General features: G+C 42.4%; 1 pseudogene; it reads left to right on the top strand.

Moving 5' to 3' along the window:
• The first annotated feature begins 13,931 nt into the window (after nt 1-13,931).
• On the top strand, nt 13,932-14,589 carry LOC110575202 (annotated as a pseudogene).
• The last annotated feature ends 7,878 nt before the right edge of the window (nt 14,590-22,467 follow it).

The following is a 22,467-nucleotide window of genomic DNA, read 5'->3' as shown; positions in this document are numbered from 1 at the left end:
CTCCAAAATATGCAGAAGTAGAATAATAGGAGGAATCACCCCACACTCATTATCACACTCAACAATTATCAAGATTCTGTCATATTAGCTTTATAGCTCCTTGCTTTTAGTCTGTTTTTTTCCAAAGGGACATCATCATGTCCCTTCATCCTTATATATTTCAATATTACTTTCTAAAAAATGTGGACATTTCTTTGCATGACCATATTATACCTAAAAAAATTTAACAATTATTCCTTGTTATCAAATACATATCAGAATTTTTAAATGCCTCAAAAATAATTCTACGATTTTATCTTTTCCACACAAGATGCCCACTCTGTCTCTTAAACTAAAGTACTTCCCTTATCACACCCCCTCTGCCTTTTTTTCTTTTTGAAGATTTAATTTTTAATCTGTACACCCAACGTGGGGCTCAAACTCACAACCCCAAGATCAAGAGTCTCATGTTCCACCTACTGAACCAGCCAGGCACCCCTGCCTTTTTTTTTTCTTCTTAATAATTTTGATTTGCTGAAGAAAGTGGGTCGATTTCCCTACCATTAAACTTGTTACATCTCGAGGCTTCATTAGATTCCAGGTCAGCTCTTTGTGGAAGAGTATTTCAAAGGCAATGCCCTGTACTGATACTGAGTACATTATAACAGGTGGCATATGGTAATTTACCTCTTTAGTGATGCTAAGATTGATGCCTAGATCCAGAGGGGAAAACTCAACCCCTCTTGTAAATTTCATCAGCCTTCCACCTTTTGATGGTCCTTGTGCAAATCAATTATTGCACTAAGGATTACAAGTGGTGACTTTCTAATGTGAACATTCTTGTCAGATTTATTAGCTGGGATGCTCTTGTAAAGAAGAACTTTCCCTCATCAAGTATGGCCACTTGGGTTCTCTAAAATGCAGCTCATACACAAAAGACAAGGTAAAGGCTTCATTTTTTTCCCTTTAATTGTTAAATTTCTAGAGGAAGGAGGAAGAATGCATTAATTATCTTGGTGTTGACCTATGTATTTTTTAAATTGTTTTCACTATCAGTTTTCATTTTTGTCTTTTTTCTTTTTTGAGTATCAAGAACTCATGAGATTGTTTTCATGTTTTGTTTTTTTTTAAAAGATTTTATTTATTTATTTGACAGAGAGAGACACGGCGAGAGAGGGAACACAAGCAGGGGGAGTGGGAGAGGGAGAAGCAGGCTCTCCGCGGAGCAGGGAGCCTGACGTGGGGCTCGATCCCAGGACCCTGGGACCATGACCTGAGCCGAAGGCAGACGTTTAACGACTCCACTCAGGTGCCCAAGGACTCCTTTTTCTTAACCACATTGTCATTATCACACCAAGAAAAGTGAATAATTTCCTAATGTAATCAAATACGTAGCCCATATTCAGATTTCCCTAATTGTCTCATCAATGTTTTTAATGGTAACTTTGTGGCTACCTATGTATTCAAAGTGTTTCCCTCAGCTGCATTCATTATTCCTTTTATGATCAGACTGGCTCATCTTTGGCAATGGAGCCACATGGACGTGTGGCCTTTGACATGTCTCTATCAGGATTATTTTAAGATTAAAAAAAAAAAACTTTATTCTAGACAATCATAACCTATTTACCTCAAACAACTCTACTTTATCAATAAAATTCATTATATTAAAATGATTTTCCTAAAGAACAAAATAGAGAAGGACATATCAGTAATAGAGTTAACAACTATATGCATCAAATGTTAGATGTTGAAATTAAAGTATATTTATTTACTCTGTGTCTAATTACTTTTAATACCAGTGTTCTTAACCTCGTGGAAATTCTCCACAGAATAATTCCCATACACACAAAATTTTGTACCGATTCACAGATCTCTTGAAACCTATTCATGGATCTCACTTTCAAAATAAATGACAGTTTCTATAAATTGATTTATTGTTTTATGGACATGCTGGAAACTCTCCCTTCTCATAATGTTCAGTTTATTTTTAAAACAAATTAACTTTACCAGCTAAAAACCTACCTACAATATTAATGAGTACAGATATACCCTGCTTAAAATCATTTTATTAAACATTTTTCAGTGATGGTTCCTATGTTTAAAGTTTAAGAAAAAAAGCGTTTTTTTAATCTGCACCCAACGTGGGGCTTGAACTCATGGCCCCAAGATCAAGAGTCACATGCTTTACTGGCCAAGCCAGGCAGGTGCCCCAACAAATAAAAGCATTTTTTTTTAAAAGATTTTATTTATTTATTTGAGAGAGTGAGAATGAGAGAGAGTACATGAGAGGGGGGAGGGTCAGAGGGAGAAGCAGGCTCCTCGCTGAGCAGGGAGCCCAATGTGGGACTCGATCCCGCGACTCCAGGATCATGACCTGAGCCGAAGGCAGTTGCTTAACCAACTGAGCCACCCAGGCGCCCTAAAAGCATTTTTTAAAAAGGTTTATTTATTTTAGAGAGAGAGCACACAAGCAGGGGGAGGGGCAGAGGGACAGGGAGAGGGAGAAAATCTTAAGCAGACTCCCCACTGAGCCCAGAGCCCAGTGCAGGGCTCAGTGCAGGGCTCGATCCCACAACCCTGAGATCATGACCCAAGCAGAAACCAAGAATCTGATGCTCAACCAACTGAGCCATTCAGGCGCTCTAGAAAAAAAGCCTTTTTAATAAACTCAAATCATTACTGAAACCGTTGTCCATTTTTTTTTCAAGAAACATGACTACAAAAACATGTCAATATTTCAAAGGGAAGAATTTTTCTGCAGAGACACTATCCAGGAGCAAAGCAAATTCTTTTTTTTTTTTTTTAAGATTTGTTTATTTTAGAGAGTGAGCGTGCATGAGTAGGGGGAGGGGCACAGGGAGAGGGAGAAAATCTCAAGCAGATTCCCTGCTGAGCCTGTAGTCTGACGTGGGGCTCGATCCCCGGATCCCGAGATCATGACCTGAGCTGAAATCAAGAGTCAGCCGCCCAACTGACTGAGCCACCCAGGCGGCCCCAGGAGCAAAGCAAATTCTAAACGCAGTAAGATCATGGCACTATCGTAGTCGCGAGGATTTTGAGACATTAGCCTGTCGATAATGTGCATGCCCGCAATCTATGTGCATGCCTGTTTGAACTTTTTCCCCCTCTGAGAGCTTGCCGTCTTTTTGATGAAGGTTGCTGAAGTCCATGGAAATGGTATTGTTTTCATCTCAACTCTTTCAGCATGTTTTCCAGTATGTTTGAAAAAAAAACAACAAACCTCTAAGTCTTTTCCCAGAGCACGTAGCTCTTTTATGGCCCATGCCTGTTTGGATGATGCTGGAATACTTTCGTAAAAACACTGGATTCCTGACTACGTGTTTTGCTTTAAAAATCTGCTTTTTGCATTCAGCATTTTTTTCGTGTTCTTTATGCTCCATTCTATGTCTTAGTGGATTTTTTTCGTAATTTTCCAATTCTCTGAGATTTACATTATATACTGGCAAGGTTTTGCCCGTTGAAAACCTGTATTGTGACAGTGTGCTCAGTACACGCTGGTATTAGCCATATCCCTCTTCCTGGAATCCAGAGTTGCTCCATTTAATGAAACTCTTCACTAGCTGATTCTCTATCCCCATCAATTGAGGGATACTTCCCATGACTCATGGTCAATCATGATTCCTGCAGCCTGCACAGCAGTCATGATGGTGGTTCCCATCCCATTTTTGTTATTAAAAATACTTTAACATTTTAATAACAATTTAGTAAAGTATAGTTCACATACCATAAAAAACCACATGTACGAGTGGTTTTTAGTATATTCACGTAACTGTGCAGCCAGCAGCACTTACCTGATTACAGAACATTTCATCGCTCCAAGAAGAAACTCCACTAGCAGTCCTCATTAGTCTTTGAGGCTTTTCTGTGCCTCAACAAGATGACCTAGGTGCATCATGTACATTTCAGGCCCAAGACCTTGAACTAGCATGCCATTCCTTCAGTGAGCCCAAGACATGGAGATGGTATTTAGAAATGACCAATTTAGACACTGGTGGTGCTCATTCTTTGTCTTTGTATCTAGGTATTTTAGTGGACAGGACTAGGATATATGAATTTTTAAGAGGAAAAAATTATAGAACTTTTTTCAATTCAAACTTACAGAATCTTTAGCTGCCATATGATATTACATTTCTTTCTCCCAGATTGAAAACCCACCAATATTTTTTTTTAAGATCTATTTATTTATTTTAGAGAGAGAGAGCATGCCCGTGAATCAGGGTGGGGGGCGGGGCAGAGAGAGAGAGAAGAGAAGCAGACTCCCCCTGAGCATGGAGCCTGATGAAGGGCTTGATCTCACGACCCTGAGATGGTGACCTGAGCTGAAATCAGGAGTCAAACACTTGGGGCGCCTGGGTGGCTCAGTCATTAAGCATCTGCCTTCGGCTCAGGTCATGATCCCAGGGTCCTGGGATCGAGCCCCACATCGGGGTCCCGGCTCCACGGGAAGCCTGCTTCTCCCTCTCCCACTCCCCCTGCTTATGTTCCTTCTCTCGCTGTGTGTCTCTGTCAAATAAATAAAATCTTAAAAAAAAAAGTCAAGCACTTAACTGACGGAGCCACCCAGGCGCCCCCCAAACCCAACAATATAAACATATTTATTCTGTGAGATATAAAAATTTTTAAATATTACTGATATCACTATTAGCCATAAGACTACTGAATAAAGCTTAAGGTTTCTTTTAAGCCCTGTTTGTCTCTAAAATGCATTGTATTAGGTGTATATAGTCAAAATACAGCATTGTGAAATTTGTTGATATAATGATGGTTACATCACCAAGTCAGTAAGCAATGCAGTTTATTCATTTCATCTTGTTTTCTATCTTTACTTTTGTGTTTTTGACATAGTTTTATTTTTTGAATATGTAAAATACTTATTTTCAAGTCAAAGTTACTAAACCAGATTTAGTCTCAATAAACGTCTGTTCCTATCCTCATTCTATTCTTTCCCATCTTAGATAACTTTTTTTAAGATTTATTTATTTATTTAACAGAGAGAACGAGAGAGCACAAGCAGGGGGAGTGGGAGAGGGAGAAGCAGGCTCCCCGCGGAGCAGGGAGCCCGATGCGGGACTCGATCCCAGGACCCTGGGACCATGACCTGAGCCGAAGGCAGACGCTTAACCGACTGAGCCACTCAGGCACCACCCCCGTCTTAGACAACTTTTAAATTTTTGGTTAATTTTCCAATATTTTCTTTTGCAAATATGGATGTTGTATATTCATATTCCATCTTTTTCAAAATGCAACCATAGTATATATATTATTTGGTGTGTATATATATACCTGTCTTTTTCACTTGACAAGAAATTCCTGCAGATCACTTTATCAGCCTACAGAGGTCTTGCCCACTGTGTTAAGGCTGCATAGTATTCCATTGTGTGGCTGCTCCCGAGTTTATTCAGCCAGTTAGGTGTCTCTGCATGTGTATATGTATTATACCTTTGTGCATACCTCTTTTTGTATTTTTGCCAGCGTATCTTTAAGATAGATTCCTAGGACTCCGGGAGCACAGGGTCAGTACACACAGGATGATACACTTTGCGTTCCCGCGAGCAATCTATGAAAATGCCTGCTTCCTTGTGGCCTTGTCCAAAAAAAAAAAAAAAAATACTCTGTAAAACTTTTGAATTTTTCTTCCGTATGATAGGTGAGAAATGGTATCTCCATATCGTTTCCGATGTATATTTCTCGTTAGTGAGGATGAGCATTTTATCAAATGTCTTAAGGCTATTTTTCATTTCTTCAGTGATCTGTCAGTCAGTTATTTGCAGCTGTGTAATCAGTTCTCCCGAAGCTTCGTGGCTTCAAGCAACACACATTTATTATCTTCCAGCTTCTATGAATCAGTGGTTTGAGAACAACTTAGCTGGATCCTCTGCTTCACAGTCTTTCACAAAAGCTGCAACCAAAATGCCAACCAGGCCATTGCTGTCCCTGGAAGGCTCCAGTGGGGAAGCCACCTCATGGTTTACTTACTTTGTTGTTGGCAGGATTCATTTCATTGGCTCCTCGTAAGCTATTGGCCTTAGTCTTCAGTTCCTTGCCAGATGGGCCTCTCAGTAGAGCGTCTCAAAGCATGGCAGCTGACTTCATCAGAGCAAGGAAGGGAGAGAGCAGCAGAGAGTGCCAGCAGGATGGAAGTCATGGGTTTTTGTTCAAGTTAATCACGGAAGTCACAATCCCATCACTTTTGCCATTTTCGGTGCATTAGAAGCAAGTTGCTGGGTCCAGCTCACGGTCAAGGGGAGAAGATCAAGGGCACTAATATGAGGAAGGTGGGGATCCTTGGAGTCCATGTCACAGATGCCTACCACTAACCTACTCATATTTCTAGCCCATTCTTCTACTGAGTTTGTCGATATTCTTGACGTTTAGGAGATCTTAATATAGCAGGTATATTTGCCCTTTGCCCTCTGCGCCTTCACTTACAAATACCTTTCTTAATCCTTTCTTAATTTTTATTTTCGAACTTCGCTTACTGCATTTTTTGTTATGCAAATGGTTTTGGTAAAGTTTATATATTGTCTAATTATCAATCTTTTATGCTTCTGGTATTTGAGTCATAATTTAGGCATATTTTTTCCACCCCCCTGTTCAAAAGGCATGTGTTTATTTTTTCCCTAATACTTCATTTTTACTGTATTCATTTAGACTTTATCCTGACATACACTGTGAGATATTGGGCCAAATTTACCTTTTAAAAATGATTCTCCTTTTGTACCATACTACTTAATTAAAAAAACAAAAACAAAACAACAAAAACCCTGGGATACCTGGGTGGCTCAGTCCATTAAGCATCTGCCTTCCGCTCAGGTCATGATCCCGAGGTCCTGGGATCGAGCCCCGAGTCGGGCTCCCTGCTCAGCGGGAAGCCTGCTTCTCCCTCTCCCTCTCCCCCTGCTTGTGTTCCCTGTCTCGCTGTGTCTCTCTCTTTCAAATACATAAATAACATCTTTAAAAAAAAAAACAAACCTAGTATCTTTTCTACACTGATTTGAGATGCTGTCTTTTTTTCATATAGTAAATTCCACAGATATTGGATCCATTTATGGACGTTCTATTTGACTTCTTTAGAGTATTTGTGTATTGATGTGCCAATACTATACTGTTTTAAATTTTAAAGTCCTATTTTAAAACAAAATATTATGGGGAGCCTGGCTGCCTCAGTCGGAAGAGCATGTGACTCTTGATCTTTGGGTCATGAGTTTGAGCCCCACATTGGGTGTAGAGATTACTTAAATAAATAAATTTTAAAAATGCTATGCTGTATGATATGCTTCTTTGCTCCCCATCCTTAGAATTTCTTAGCTGTTTCTGCTTATTTTTCAATATGAATTTCATAATCACCTTGTGTTACTCCAGACTGAAAAAAAAATGTTAGTATTTTTATTAGGATCATGCTAAGTTTATAGGTTAACTTAGGAATAATTTACATATTTATAATATTAAGTCTCCTTATTCAAGAACATGGTATGGATCTTTCCCTCTGTTCAATCCTACTTTTGTTTTTTGAGGAATGTTTAAGGTAGTTTTTTTTTTGCATTGGGTTGTTTCCAGAATGAGGCAAATATGAAAAAAGGTACTATTCACATTTGCATTTAGATTTATGAATGAATGCATTTTTATTTCTCTTGGATAGATATCTTGGAGTAGGATTGCTGGGATGTATGCTTAGACTTTCAACCCATATTTACTTTTTCCATTCAGGCCTTAGGTTGTGTGTGTGGGTTATAGGGGTCATAAATATTTCTTCTCTTTTGGTGATATTAATACAACAGTTAAGATTTGGTTTTTTTAATTTTGTATTATGGGACACCCGAGTGGCACAGTCAGTTAGGCGTCCGACTCTTGATTTCAGCTCAGGTCATGATCTCAGGGTCGTGAGATCGAGCCCGGCATCAGGCTCTGCACTCAGCGTGGAGTCAGCTTGGGACTTTCTCTCCCTCTCTCTCTCTGTCCCCAGCCCTGCACTCACGCACGCTCTCTCTCTCTCGAATAAATAAATAAATCTTTAAAATCAATAAATCAATAAATCACTGCTCCGAGGACCCCACCCAGTAGGTATGCCCTTCATGGACTGTGGAATGCCTTTTTCTCCCAAACTTCGTATATGGCCCAGTCAGCTCCCAGGGTAACTTCTAAGCCCTCCTAACACCCTATCTGATATATTCCAAAGTCCTGCTTGAGGCCAGCTGAGGAGAGAGACAACTCCAGATCATTCACTCACTGATGAATTCCTTCCCCAAACATTCACTGGGTATTTCTCACATGAGAGGAGCCGCCAAAACATTTAACCAAGAACTTTAAGGATCTAGTGTGTACAAAGCATGCACCTTCTACTCGTGCATCTTGATTGCTCACACTTTTCACAAGGCTCTTCAAATGTTTAAATGGCCTCAGTGAAACTAAATAAATGACTAAAACAATAAGGTATTAATGGTTAAAAATTAGACATACTCACTTTAATCTGGAGCGACAGACTGAGTGAGGGTCATACTGAGTTCACCAGAGAGAATTCAAAGGACTAGCATGGAATGTCCTTCTTTTTAAAGAATATTTATTTAAGTCTTTGAGAGCATAGGGTTCGAAAATTTTTTCCCACTGTGACATAAGTCTATCAGCTATTTAAATACATGTTCCCAAAACACTGCCTGTGGACCCAAGTGGGCTGGGTGCTCTGTTAGAATGTTAAACAGTCACTTTGCCCTTAGGCTTTGTATCATGATTTGTGGGTGACGGATTCTTCTTCTCTGATGGAGGTTTTGTAAAATTTTAATGGCATTCCTTAGTAAATCTCCTTTCTGTGCTGACCACTATTTGCATAATGCCCTTAGCTCTCAAGCATTGGGAACTAGCAGGAAATAACACCCTTTTGCATTTAGTTAAAGAGTTCCTGGCTTTCTTCCCAAGTCTTTGAAAGGCGCGGGATGGCAATTCTGAGTCCCATTCAGACCTTCAGGGCTGGCCTTGGACTGAGTCCCAGGTATTCCCCATGCAACCACAAGAATGGCTTGTAAAATGGTTCCTAGGTAAACATCATGTTTCCCCCAATGAAATCTCTCCCTATAATAGGTCTAATTAAGGCCAACTTTACATATAGGGGATTTGAAAGTGGATTTGTGTAATTTAAGTGGATCAAAACCATGGGTTTCTTGGAAAATGGAAGCTTGTAGAAGATAGGCTCATGAGGAAGCGTTGCCCGAACGCACTTCTCTCCCAGAAGAGAGATGGTGACCACGGAGAGAGTGGCTCAACTGCCATCTGTTGGTCACAGAGGCAAGTGACTGAGTTGGCTTTGGTGGAAATTAGGTGGTGACCCTCTGCTGCCTTCAGTCTCAACAGAGAGCAAGTCGATGGGTCATAAAGACTTTAGATACAAAAGACGAGGGGATCACCAAGGCAGGGTCTGCCTTGAGGGAGAAGGGTAAAAGAAGAAAAGGAAAAAAATGTGTTTCAAGACCTTCTGAAGTACCTTTTGGAAAGAATATTTTTTACAGGAATAAGCAAAGAGAATGTATCCTGTGTATTTCCAGTTGGTGCTGGAGGATGCTGTAAGGGCTGGTGATATTTCTTTCATTCTTTCTCATAGAGATCCTTCCAAGGTAGCCAGGAGCCAGAGAGATGCCATGTGGCACTTGGGCTGGAGACGAAATCAAAAGTGCCAGAACATTCGTTGTTGAGACCCCAGGAAATAAAGAGTCCACATAAGGGTAACAGCACTCGCAGTCTGAGGGAGGAAGGGTGGCCCAGGTCAGTGCTGACAATTCCTTCATCCTCCGCAGCCTTCCCCTCAGGCCCACCTCGGACTCTGAGGACACACCAGGAGGTGATAGTTGTCATAATGCCCAATATATTGATGTTTCATAGTTCATGGATTGCTTTCACCTTTCTCTTTCTGGCAGCCCTGGACAATGTGCCGGGTTGGCTTGAGCACCGGGAAGCACAGAGTTCCTGTGGCAGAGAAAGGGTGCAGGGCGGGTGGCTCCCATCTTCCACACGAGGGATCAAAATGGAGAGATTCTAAGCGGCTTGTCCCTGGTCAGAAAGAGGAGCTGGGGTGAAATCTGAGGTCTTTAGACACAGTCCTCCAAAATAGTGGTGAAAGCAAGTAATAGAATTATCTGCTGGAGAGCTGTTTTTCTGCTCCAAAAGCTCACTGTCCACGTGACTGAGGGGTCTTATTGGAGACTTCACACACCACCACAATGTCCTCTGCATATTCTCCTTAGGACATGTGCTCTTCCTCTGTACGAATGACACACGACTTCTGGAGCCTAGAAGATTCCATCCATCTGTCTTTCCTAGAGTTCTCTTGTCTCCTCTTCTAAGAGAGAGACTCCTCCAACAGAGAAGATCAGGGGAGCAGCAAATAGTGTGTGTGGGTTCTCTGTGAAATGTCAAAAGTCCATCTAGATTCCTGACTGGCCGCAGTCGTGTTAGAAACCTAATTCTATACAGTACAGATGTCCTACTGCTGCTGGAGCATACGCATCAAATTCATGAGAAAACATATGCCTTCTTCTTAAAATATCAATAAATTCTTCCCCATAACAGACCCAAACTGGAGACAACCCAAATGTTCATCCATGGGAGAAAAGGTACACAAACTGGGCGTGCCCCTACGATGCGACGCTGAACCACAACAAAAACGAAGGGAGCAGTGGCGTATTCAACAGCACAGTTGAATCTCAAAAACATTATGCTGAGCAAAAGAGAGCGAACGAAGATACATTATGTTCTGTGTGTTTCCATATATGTGTAGTTCAAGAATTTGCAAACATAATTTATGGTGGGGGACACCACAATAGTGATCACACATGGGTGAAGGGCAGACCTAGGTGGCTATTGACTAGCAAGAGATCAGAATATTCTTTTTACCCTAGTGGAGGTTACAGGGGAACCTGTGTACAAATTCCTTGAGTGGCACACGTAAGGTGAGTAGTTTTTACTCTTTGTAAGTTACACCTCAACTAAAGTATGAAACAAAAAGTAAAAAATAAAAATAAAAATTTGAGAAACAAGACAGAGGAAGGATCATAGGGGAAGGGAGGGGAAAATGAAAGAAGACGAAACCAGAGAGGGAGACAAACCATAAGAGACTCTTAATCTCAGGAAACAAACTGAGGGTTGCTGGAGTGGTGGGGGGTGGGGGGGCTGGGGTGGCTGGGTGATGGACATTGGGGAGGGTATGTACTATGGTGAGCGCTGTGAATTGTGTAAGACTGTTGAATCGCAGACCTGTACCTCTGAAACAAATAACACATTATATGTTAGTAAAAAAGAATAAAAATAAAAATAAAAACACAGGTTTTTCCCACTCCTTATTTGTGATCACCCTTCTGCGTTTTTCTCTCCTCTCTGCACAGTTGTGTCCCTGGTTCACTTTAACATCACGCTTAGTGTGTGTGAGGTTCTAGAATTTTGATCATAAGCAAGCAGTTTTAAATTAAAATTGTATAAATTTACAACCTTAAGCATAGTTAGGTGACGACCAGAGGGAAGGTAGACTGCAGAGGGGGAAGAATGGTGTTGACCTTTGCAACTGAAACAAAACCGAAAGAGGCCTCATGAGGGTCTATGTCAATATCTATCCATGGATCCTTGTCCAAGGAAACTTAGGGAAGGTGCATCCCTTTATAAAAGCATTGGCTTTTAAAGTCTTTAGTCACAGGGAGATCAAGGAGGCAAGTATTTATATTTTCCCATCTGTTGCTGCCCTTCAAGATTCCGTTTCATTTTTTATGGAACATAGATCTAGAAGGCCACAGATAGCCATTATTATCATTGACATAGAATTTGTCCATTTGTGATGCTCTTTTGTTGTGAATAAATGCCATCTGCTATTAGGAGAGCCAGGAAGCGCTGCATCAACAGCGAGGGCTCGAGAGCCTGGCTTCACCGTTTATATCTATGTGACCTTGAGTAAATTACTTAACCTCTCTGTGCTCAGTACCCTCACCTAGAAAATGGGATCATAATTGTACATCTATCATTGGGCTGTCATGAGGATTGAATGTGTTACTATTCATAAACTGTTTGCAACAGGGCACGACGTATACAAAACACAAGGTGTGCGTAATAAATACTCGGGAGGAGACAGGATAGGGTGGGCTTTGTTCAGAGCCCCGAACTCTACCTAACCAAACCTCTTTTACGATAGGTGGTTCATCTCTCCTCGTGGATCTTTTCATGTTGGCTGGACCTTTTCCCCTCTCTGTGTGAAATTTCCTACCACTCTGAGGACTGTTTGCCATTCTCCAATCTTCTGAATGCTTGAATCCGTCTACATGGCCCACGGGGAAATTTTAAAATAGGATATAGGGAGTCTTTCACATTTGGTCCTCGGGAAAAACATGTTCCCACTCCATTGGTTTCAGACACAGATGCACCAAAACTTCCCTCAACTGGCATGTGTTCCTGCATTTGTGATCTTCTCCTTCCTAATTCCTTCATGCTGTCAAAACTCACCGGTCCTGTGGTCCGTTCCCTTCAGAACTCCATTGGTAAGGAAACACTATTCCTGGAGAGTGAGGTGATCAAGCTGGCAGGCAACCCCAAACTCGTTTGGCTAATGTAACTAAAACTCCTGCCTTCGTGCCATTAGAAAGCACATTCCCCAGAAGATTGTGGAACAGCAGATACAGTGTTGGGAATATCAGGCTTCATAGCAAGGAGCCATATTTCAGAGGCCCCTAAAATCTTCTGCATGGGCGGTCGCTTATGTTATCCACACACCAGCCCCCTCTGAGCAGATCCTGCCTCATTCCCTTCTGCTAATCAGCGGAGGCAGAAACCCTGGGAGGATCATGTTCTGATTATGCCTGCCACGGACTCCCAAGGATTCAAATGGAAAAAGATCCAAATAAGCTGCTCCACAATCTAGATTTTCCTTCATAGAAGACACTTGCTTCGTGCACAATACCTCAGGCTATTTTACGTTGTACCCCAAAAAAGGCAACATCTAAAGGTGGAGTTTGAGCAAGTGATGGGTAAAAAAAGTAAATAGGCATGATTTGTTGTGTACAACATGCTATACATCGTCAAGGTCATGTTTATTCTGTTTTTAATTTACGTAGGGGCACCTGGGTGGCTCAGTCATTAAGCGTCTGCCTTCGGCTCGGGTCATGATCCCAGGGTCCTGGGATCGAGCCCCGCATCGGGCTCCCTGCTCCGCGGGGAGCCTGCTTCTCCCTCTCCCTCTACCACTCCCCCTGCTTGTGCTCTCTCTCTGTCAAATAAAGAAATAAAATCTTTTTAAAAATGTATGTACATAACTATTTGTAGATCTATAAAGAAAATTATATGTGTTTTCTTTTGACACAAATGGTCATACTATATGTATTATTTTTCATTTTCCTTTTTTTTGGTGTACTGCAGAAGTTTCTTCAGACGGTTCATGTGGATTCACTCATTCTTGGTAATGGCCGTGTAATATTTCACTATAATCCCGTATGTACCATCATGTAGTTAACCATTCCTCTATTACTAGACATGTATTTATTACTATTTATTTCCAATTTTTCTCCCTGATAAATGGTGCTGGAACTAACATCTCTCTATGTATATTTTTGCAAACTCTTAGCAGCACTTCCGTATATAACTCCTGGAATTGGAGTTGCTGGACAAGAGTTATGAACAGTTCCACGTTTGAGAGATATGTCGCATCGTGTTCCAAAAATGCCTTGCAGATTAATACTGTCACCATGGTCATTTTATCCTTACCTAAAATATTTAGAACTCTAATTGAAGGCCAATACATATACAGGACGCTTAAATATAACTTTTAGACAAGGGCAAGCCATAAATATTTAGCACCTTCTAAATTGTGGATCGCTCAGTTTATTTTTTCTCTTGGGTGTTCCTGGCTTGATTTCACGATGCCTCCACCTTGTTTTCAGTCAACCTGAATTGAAGCACTATTTCTCAAACTGATGGGCCTCTTCCTTAGTTATTTGGCCTGGGCTTTCGGCATCAGCCTAGCCAGCAGCAGATCCTGATGTGCGTGGGAGTTTAACAGCAGTTATTCCCGTTGTGTTCATTGGACTTTGGGAAACTTTCTATTTTCAAAGATTTAACATCTCTGGCTCTGTTGTTGAGTTGTTGATGCACAGCAGGATCAACGGGAGCTGGGTCATATCGGAGAAAATCTGGTACGTGCAAGATCTGATATTGTTGGTGAAGTTTATGAAGTCAGTAGTCCTGATCTTTGGCTGGGTGGCACTTTTGGTCTGCCGGATCCATGCCCCATACCCAGATTTCCTTTGATCGTGTTATGACATCCCTGCCTTCTTTCTTGTCTTCAGCTATAGTTGTACTATGATTACAGTGAGCTGGAATTTCACTGCGGATTTTTATGGCCAAACCACCCTTGACTTCCCACTTAGCTTTCCCATTGGAAAAGAAATGCTAATAAGGAAACGCTTCTCCTATGTGTTCCCGCTAGGACTCACAATTGCCACCCTCTCGAGAATAAGTGCCGCCATATTCTTCCGTGAAACAGTGGAGTCAAGTGAAATCCATGGCTGTGGGCAAACGTCCAAAACAAAAGGTCTGAATGAAGGGCCTACTCTTTGGAATGACTGCCAATAGTTTTCTTGAAGAAATGTCCTACCTACATATTATATTGTTGTAATCATCTGCTCATTTAAAATAAAACGTGTTTGGTTTTTTGAGGTGTGTCTGAAGTCTTTATTCTATTCTACTCTATTCTGCAAACGTCTTCCTTTCTTTGGCACTTTTCACTTCCTGAAATCTGTAGACAAACGTATTGCATGCATACACTGTCAAAGCTCAAAGGTAGGAAAAAATACTTGTGTAATGCAAGCCCACAGGCGCAAGCATAAATGCACACAACCAACTCGAAGACAAATCAGAGGTTATTAATTAGCTCACATATACACACAGGAAAATAATCATGTTTAGAGCTTAGAGATCTCTCTCTTTTTAAAAAATTTTATTTACTTAAGTAATCTCTATACCCAGTGTGGGGCTCAAACACACAACCCTGAGATCAAGGGTTGCATGCTTCTCTGACTGAGCCAGCCAAGCACCCCAATAATTTTTTACGGGGCTTGAACTCACGACCCTGAGATCAAGACCTGAGCTGCGATCAAGAGTCAAATGCTTAACCGACTGAGTGACCCAGGTGCTTAGAGATCTTTAAGATGTTATAATCGGTTAGGTTAGAACAGGGTTTCTCAACCTCAGCACTACTGATATTTTGGCCTGGGTTCGTTTGGGGGTGGGGGACTATGCTGGACACTGTAGAATGTTTATCAGCATCTGTTGCCTCTACCCACTAGATGCCAAAGGCACTCCCTCTCCCCACCCTGTCGAGACCAAAAAATGTCTCCAGACATTTCCCAATGTTCTCTGGGGGGCAAAATTGCTCCCCATTGAAAACCTCTGGGTTATAGGTAGCCAGCAAGCCTGGCTAATGAACACTATGGCATGTTGAGTGGATTTTGAGGAAAACTATGGAATAATCAACTTCATCGGCTCAATATATCATAGCATCCATTTGCCTAGGTCTTTGGCTACCTTTAACTCAAGGGTCTACTAGGGGTGATTTTGCTTCCCTCCCCCAGGGGACATTTGACAATATCAATAAAAAAATGTAATTTTCATTTTTTTTAAACAGGCTCCACACCCAGGGTAGAGCCCAGTGTGGGGCTGGAACTCACAACTGTGAGATCAAGACCTGATCCAAGATCAAAAGTCAGACACTCAACTGACTGAGCCACCCAGGTGCCCCCAAAAATGTAATCTTTGAAGTATAAAACTCTATGGTAGGGTTAGGTAGCTAGATAGATATAGCCGATGAGAAAATTGGGTAACTTGGGGGGTAAATCTGAAGAAATTGCCTGAAACACAGCCTGGAATACAAAGACGTTGAAAATATGAAAGAGCACTTAAGAGCACGACACATAGAATGAGAAGGCCTGATGTATGTCTGTCTCCAGGAATTTCAGTGGAATACAAATAGACTGTGAAAAAGGTGATATTTGAACTGAGGTTGAAATTTTTCCAGAATTAGCGAAAGATCTGATTCCTCCGATGGAGAAAGTACATTGAGTCTTGAGTAGGATAAATAAAAATAGATTCACACCTATCATAGTGAAAACGCAGAAACTTCAGATACAAGGAGAAAGTCTTAAAGGAGACCAGAGAGAAGGCAGAAATTAAATGATAAAGGACCTACAGTTAGACCAACAAACGCCAGCCTTCTCAGCAAAGAGCAAAACCAGCAAAAAATACCTTCAAAGTGCTGAAAGAAAGTAATGGTCAACCGGTAATTCTAGGTCTACTAGCCTATTACTTGAGAATAAGGACAAAATGAAGACATTTTCAGGTAAAGAACTTACAAAAGGAGTACTTTGGGAAGAAGGTAATTGGGCCCAGAATGAAGGACTTGGATCCAGAAGCAATGATAAACAAAGAAATTAGTAAGTATATCTAAGCCAGCCCTGATTATAATTTTCAATGTCGATATTACAGAGTTCACAGATAGCATGTAAGACAGGAGAGGAATAATTAGGGATAAAGCTTTTTAATGTCCTTGTTTATTCTGAGTCATTAATTAACTTTAGTGGGGTTTTTTTCTTTTGCTCGTTTACTAATTTATTTTAAGTAATCTCTACACCCAATATGGGGCTTGAACTCACGACCCCGAGGTAAAGAGTCACATGCTCCACCAACTGAGCCAGCCAGGCACCCCAATCAACTTCAGATTTTAAGTGAGTATATAAGTTAAAAATTTAAGGGTAACCACTAAGCAAATAGAGGGGGAAAAGAAATTAAAAGTAGAAGGACTGGAAAGGAGGAAACAAAACTGTAATCTTTCCAAGGCAACATGATTATGTAGAAAATCCAAGAAAAGACTATATAGTCATAATTCCATATATAGGAACTTTCTAGAAGAGGAGCACTCGAGACAACCACAGAGCAGTGGTTCCCTGGGGCTAGGTGTGGGAGTGGGGTATGGCCACAAGTGGGCACTAGGGAACATTTTGGGCTGGCAGTCATGTTCTAGACCTGGATTGTGATTGTGGTCCTACAATTATATAAATTTACTAAAACTCTGCAAGTTGTATGCCTTAAATGAGCGAATTTTATGGTATACCAATTATATCTCAACAAATGTTTAAAAATAAAATCCAGTGGCATTCCTAAATGCCAGTGACAACTTTTTGAAGAATGTGATTTAAAAAAAATATATGCTATTTCCAATGGTAAGAAAGCCAATAGTGGCCTAAGGACTAAATCTAAAAGAAGATGTACAAGACTTTCATGGGAAAGAACAGAATCTTATTTAAAGTCATGAAAGACAAATCATTCAACAGAGGCATAGACTATGTTCATGAAGGTATTAACTCTGTTGTAAATTGGCAATTCTCGTCCATGTAAGAGAATTCCAACCAAAACCCAAGGGTTTTGTGTTCATCTGGGGAGCATTAGCTGCTGTGACAAAAGATAAAACAACAGTGACAACACAATATAGGTCTACTTCTTACTCATGTTGGGTCCTCCAAGTTGTGACTCAGGGGCCCCAGATCCTTCCTTCTTGTAGCCACGTGTCCTCAATAGGTAGATGGCAGGTTCTCTGGGCCCGTCTGCTTCTAGTGACAGGAGTATGGAGCATCACTCATGGGGCCCTTCATAGGTTGGCCGGGAAGTGGTGTGCAGTATTTCCGCTCATTGAACAGTGACTAGTACCAGCCATGTGGCTGGGAAATTTAGTCCTGCACTGTGTCCAGGAGGAAAGAAAAGCAGGTTATGCAGAACATACAGCAGTGTCCACCATAGTTTTTCACGAAGCTTGATGAGCTGATATTCCCAGGCTCCTTCTGAGCTGTTCAACATGGGCTTCTTCCGGGGATAGGCATCCCAAGCCAAATTCAGAGCTAACTCCTGGAGTATAAATCTACTTCAGAAGTCACAAAAACCATTCAGGGTTCATTTTTAGAGTTTGTGACAGAAAACGGAAGTCACATTGTAGTATTACAAATGAAGTGTGTCCATCAGACCCATCATTATATAAACTGTACAGGAGTTTCTGGGGCTCGCCAAATCCTCAGACAACCCCCCCGCCCAGGCCAGGGTCTGATCTGACTCCTGCGGGCGGGCACAGGAAGCAGGAAGGGTAGCAGAGGCAACCGGGTGAAGCGTGGCATCTTCAACCGCCACTAACAGTCTGACCTTGGCTGGTTATGTACCGCGGTCCCTCAGTTTCTCCATCTGCGAAACTGGAATCGTCATTGTTTTGTCCTCGTGTACGATTGTTGTGAGACTAAAAGAAATAATCCACGTAGATTCTTCAACATTTCTTGGCACGTATACACACTCGACACATAGTCGTTGTTGCTGCGTCCGCTGCTACTTTGATCATTACGGTAATTTATATCCCAGTCCCCTACTCGTAGGTATTTGGTTGTTGTTCTGTATGGAGAGATGTTTCTGGGATGTGTCCTGCATAACCGACCACCTGGACCCGCACGTACACAGGCAGGCGAAGGAATGTTGTTTGTGAGACTCGTGCTGTGCGAATGACCTTGGGAGCCTGGTTATTTAAATATATGATCTGGCTTCCAGATCAGAACTGGCCCTTCTGTTCTGGATGCCCAGAGCTACAAACCTTGTCCCACATCCCCTCGGGCTCCAGGTGGGGCTGGCCCCCCGGAATAGAATCTGGGAGGGGAGGCAGACACACATAGCCCAGGCTCCTTAAAAATATAGAAACATGATAACATAGAGATGCGGTTCGCTCCAGACTGCATGGAGGCAAACAAATGTTTAATTTCCAACCCTGTTATTTGCCCTGTAAATATGGCCCTTATGGGGATGGTCAGTGGCAAGTCTCAGCTGAAGGGAGGACGCTCCGTCAGGCCTCTCAGTCAGGACTCCAGCCTGGCTGTCTCCACCGGGCTTCCCCAGCTGATGAGGTTGGACGTTGTAAGTCCCCGATCTGATGTGACTTCGCCTTATTCTCCTTTATTGCCTACTATTACCTTCATCTGTGTGTGGATTCCTTTCCTCTTCTATTTCTATTAGGTTTCTATAATAATAATAAAGTTTTCTTTCCTTTTCGAAACCGAAACATAGCCGTTGTGAATCTTTTCTTCAGAACAATTGTTTTTACTTGTTCTCTGTTATGAACAATACCGCCTAAGCATCTCTTTATTGATGCTTGGCTGACTCATAAGTAACTTGCTAATTCACAAGACTTATTCCATAGGTCCAACTGGGTTACAACCCAAGGCATGGATCAAAATACCTCTTTCTGTAATTATTAAGAAAATCTCTAAGTGCCAACTGAAGGCAAAGACGTATTAGCTTGATTTTCCGAAAGATAAAGAAACAATCCCTGACATCTGGTAACTAAAAAACTTGAATTCCATAATCCACGAAAGTACTCGGATGTGCTAGTAGATATACAATTAATGAACTCTGAGGATGATGGTGATCTTGGGTGGCCAGCATGAATTTTCTAGGAACAATCTAACTAATCTGATTTCCACTTTCTCTCATGTTAAGTGCGACTCGGATTGGCTTTGCAGACAGAATGGGCTGCAAGGCATTCTGGGATTTGAGTGACCGAACCTCTGGGAGAAGGAAGAAAGTCCAGTCCTGGTTAAAGCAAGGGCTAGGAAGTGTGGGTGAGGTCACAAAGGGTGGCTTTGAGGTAGTTCTATGAGGTAACTCTTCACCCTACAAACCAGGCCTGCAGCTGGGCCTTAAAAGGAGCTCCAGGGAAGAAGCCTGGTAGGAAGCCCAGTCAACCCTACAGGGAGGTGTGATGAAGGCAATGAAATGGACATCCATGGCTGCAAGAGTGATTCTAGACCCTCCTGCCTGTGGACAGAAGCTGCCACTGTAAGTCTTCCCATATCGGGGACTGGTGTCCCATTTCGGGGCAGCAACCCTCGTCCCACCTTGAGAAGCATGACCCTTTGGATCTTGACAGGAATGGGTGTGACTGTTACCCTCAGACCAGAAGCCATCTAAATATGGCTGGCGTTTTACAGTTGTTGCTCATCCAGTGTTGAGCTCCCCCGAGTAAGAGAATCGTGTCTTCCATTGGGAAATATGAGGGATGTGAAGACTCTTTCATCGCAAATAAGAGAAACTAACTTGCATTTGTCTAAGTCAGTGATTCTCAACTGGGATGATTCTGTCCCCTTAGGGGACATCTGGCAATGTCTGGAGACATTTTTGGTTGTCAGTGCTTAGGAGGTGGAGTACCACGGGCATCTAATGAGGAGGGGCCAGGGATACTGCTAAGCAACCTACAAGGCGCACAGTAACCCCCAGCACAAAGAATTATCCAGCCCCAAATGTGCACGACGCCTAGTTGTGAAACCCTGAACTAAACCAAAAAGTAAAAAAACAAGCAAAACAACTTATTGGAAGAGTCCTGGGGTAAGTTTGCAGAATCTAAGGAGAGGTTAAATCAGTCTCAAAAAAAAAAAAGAATATACTAGTGCTGATCCATGACCCTGAGCACCTGAGCAGTAGAAGTGTAGACGTTCATGGACATTTGCCAAGCTCTGTTGTACATATGACTTGTCTCCCCAACACGCAGTCTCTCAGGAAAGAATTTGATTGATCCAGTAAGGGTCAGAGTCCCCTCCCAGGAGGTTCGGCTCTGGCCCGCTGTGTGGTGGAAATGTGGCACACAGGGGACCCTCCTGGATGTTTCCTGTATGAGTGAATTACCATGGCCTCTGGCAGCCATTCCCGTGAGCTATGATAACGTTAGGAGAAACGGGGCAGAAATCCGGCAAAGACTCATTCACAGTCAGCCTGCAGGGCTACCTGTTCTTAACTCCACTTATCCCCCCCGTAAATCCCCTCCTGTAAATGCCTTTTCCTGGAATGTCAGCCGCCTGATCTCCTGAAAGCTGGGAGTAATTTTTCTCGACCTTCACTCCCCGGGCCAGCCCATTCTTCCAATACCCAATTCCGTGTATTAAACCCTTCCGGTTCGAAATATCCAGAATTTTCCTGACTAAACCGGACTGTTGTAGCAGAGATGGTTTCCAGCACTTCTCACGGCATATTTGATGACCCCTCTGCTGCTAGCCCCGTGGAAGGCAAACTCAGACACCAGATGTCTTCCTGCTTCCCGCCAGGCCTGAGGTCGCTGCAAAGCGGGGCTCCATCTTGAGTGTGCCTTGGAAAATTTGTAACCTGTAAAACAGGTTCCTAGACCCCTACCCCAGCATTTCTGGTTCAGTAGGTCGGGGTTGGAACTTAAGAATTTACATTTCAGGGCACCTGGGTGGCTCAGTTGGTTAAGCGTCTGCCTTCGGCTCAGGTCATGATCCTGGAGTCCCGGGATCGAGTCCCGCATCGGGCTCCCTGCTCAACAGGGAGTCTGCTTCTCCCTCTGACCCTCCACCTCTCATGCTCTCTCTCTCTCATTCTCTCTCTCAAATAAATAAATAAAATAAAAGAACTTGCATTTCTGACAAGTCCCACTGAAAGCTGACACTGTTGGTCCAGAACCCCTGCGGGGAAACATTGCCAACCAGGGCCTTCCCTCTTCTACCGAAAGTTTGCTCATTTTGAACACCTGGCTGAATTATTAGAATTTTTTTTAAGATTTCATTTTTAAGTAATCTCTGCACCCAGTGTGGGGCTCGAGCTCACAACGCCGACATCGAGAGTTGCCCACTCCACCGGTGGAGCCAGCCAGGCACCCTGGAATTATTAGTATATTTTATTTATTTATTTTTTAAAGATTTTATTTATTTATTTGACAGAGAGAGACACAGCGAGAGAGGGAACACAAGCAGGGGGAGTGGGAGAGGGAGAAGCAGGCTTCCCGCCGAGCAGGGAGCCCGATGTGGGGCTCGGTCCCAGGACCCTGGGATCGTGACCTGGGCCGAAGGCAGCCGCTTAACCGACTGAGCCACCCAGGCGTCCCTATTTCATCATTTTTAACTAGTTTAAATTCGCTGGAGTATTATCTCTTCCAAGGTTTGGTATCTGGCTCCATCATTCCTAAACCCAACTTCACAGGAAGACTCTCATTATCCACACCTTCCATTAAAACTGGAGATTGGGATCTTCCTGAATTAAAAAGACTCTTATGGACCAGCAATTGCACTCCTTGGTGTCTGCTCAAAGAAGCTGAAAACTTAGGTCCACACAAAATTCTACAGCAGCTTTATCATCAGGGCCAAAACTTGGAAGCAACCAAGATGACCTTCGGAAGGTGAGCGCATAAGTAAGCTGCGGTCCATCCAGACATGGAATATTATGCAGCATTAAAAAGAAATGAGCTATCCAGCCATGAAAAGATATGGAAGAGGCGTAAGTGCATATTACTAAGTGAAAGAAGCCAGTCTGACAAGGCTACGTACTCTCTGATTCCAACCACCCGACGTTCTTAAAAAGGCAACACTGGGGAGACAGTAAATGGAGATCAGTGGTTGCCAGGAGATGGGGGGAGGGATGAAAACG

This window comes from Neomonachus schauinslandi, chromosome X (assembly GCF_002201575.2).
Source record: "Neomonachus schauinslandi chromosome X, ASM220157v2, whole genome shotgun sequence".
Classification (NCBI taxonomy): Eukaryota; Metazoa; Chordata; class Mammalia; order Carnivora; family Phocidae; genus Neomonachus; species Neomonachus schauinslandi.
This window is presented reverse-complemented; position numbering and strand designations above follow the sequence as displayed.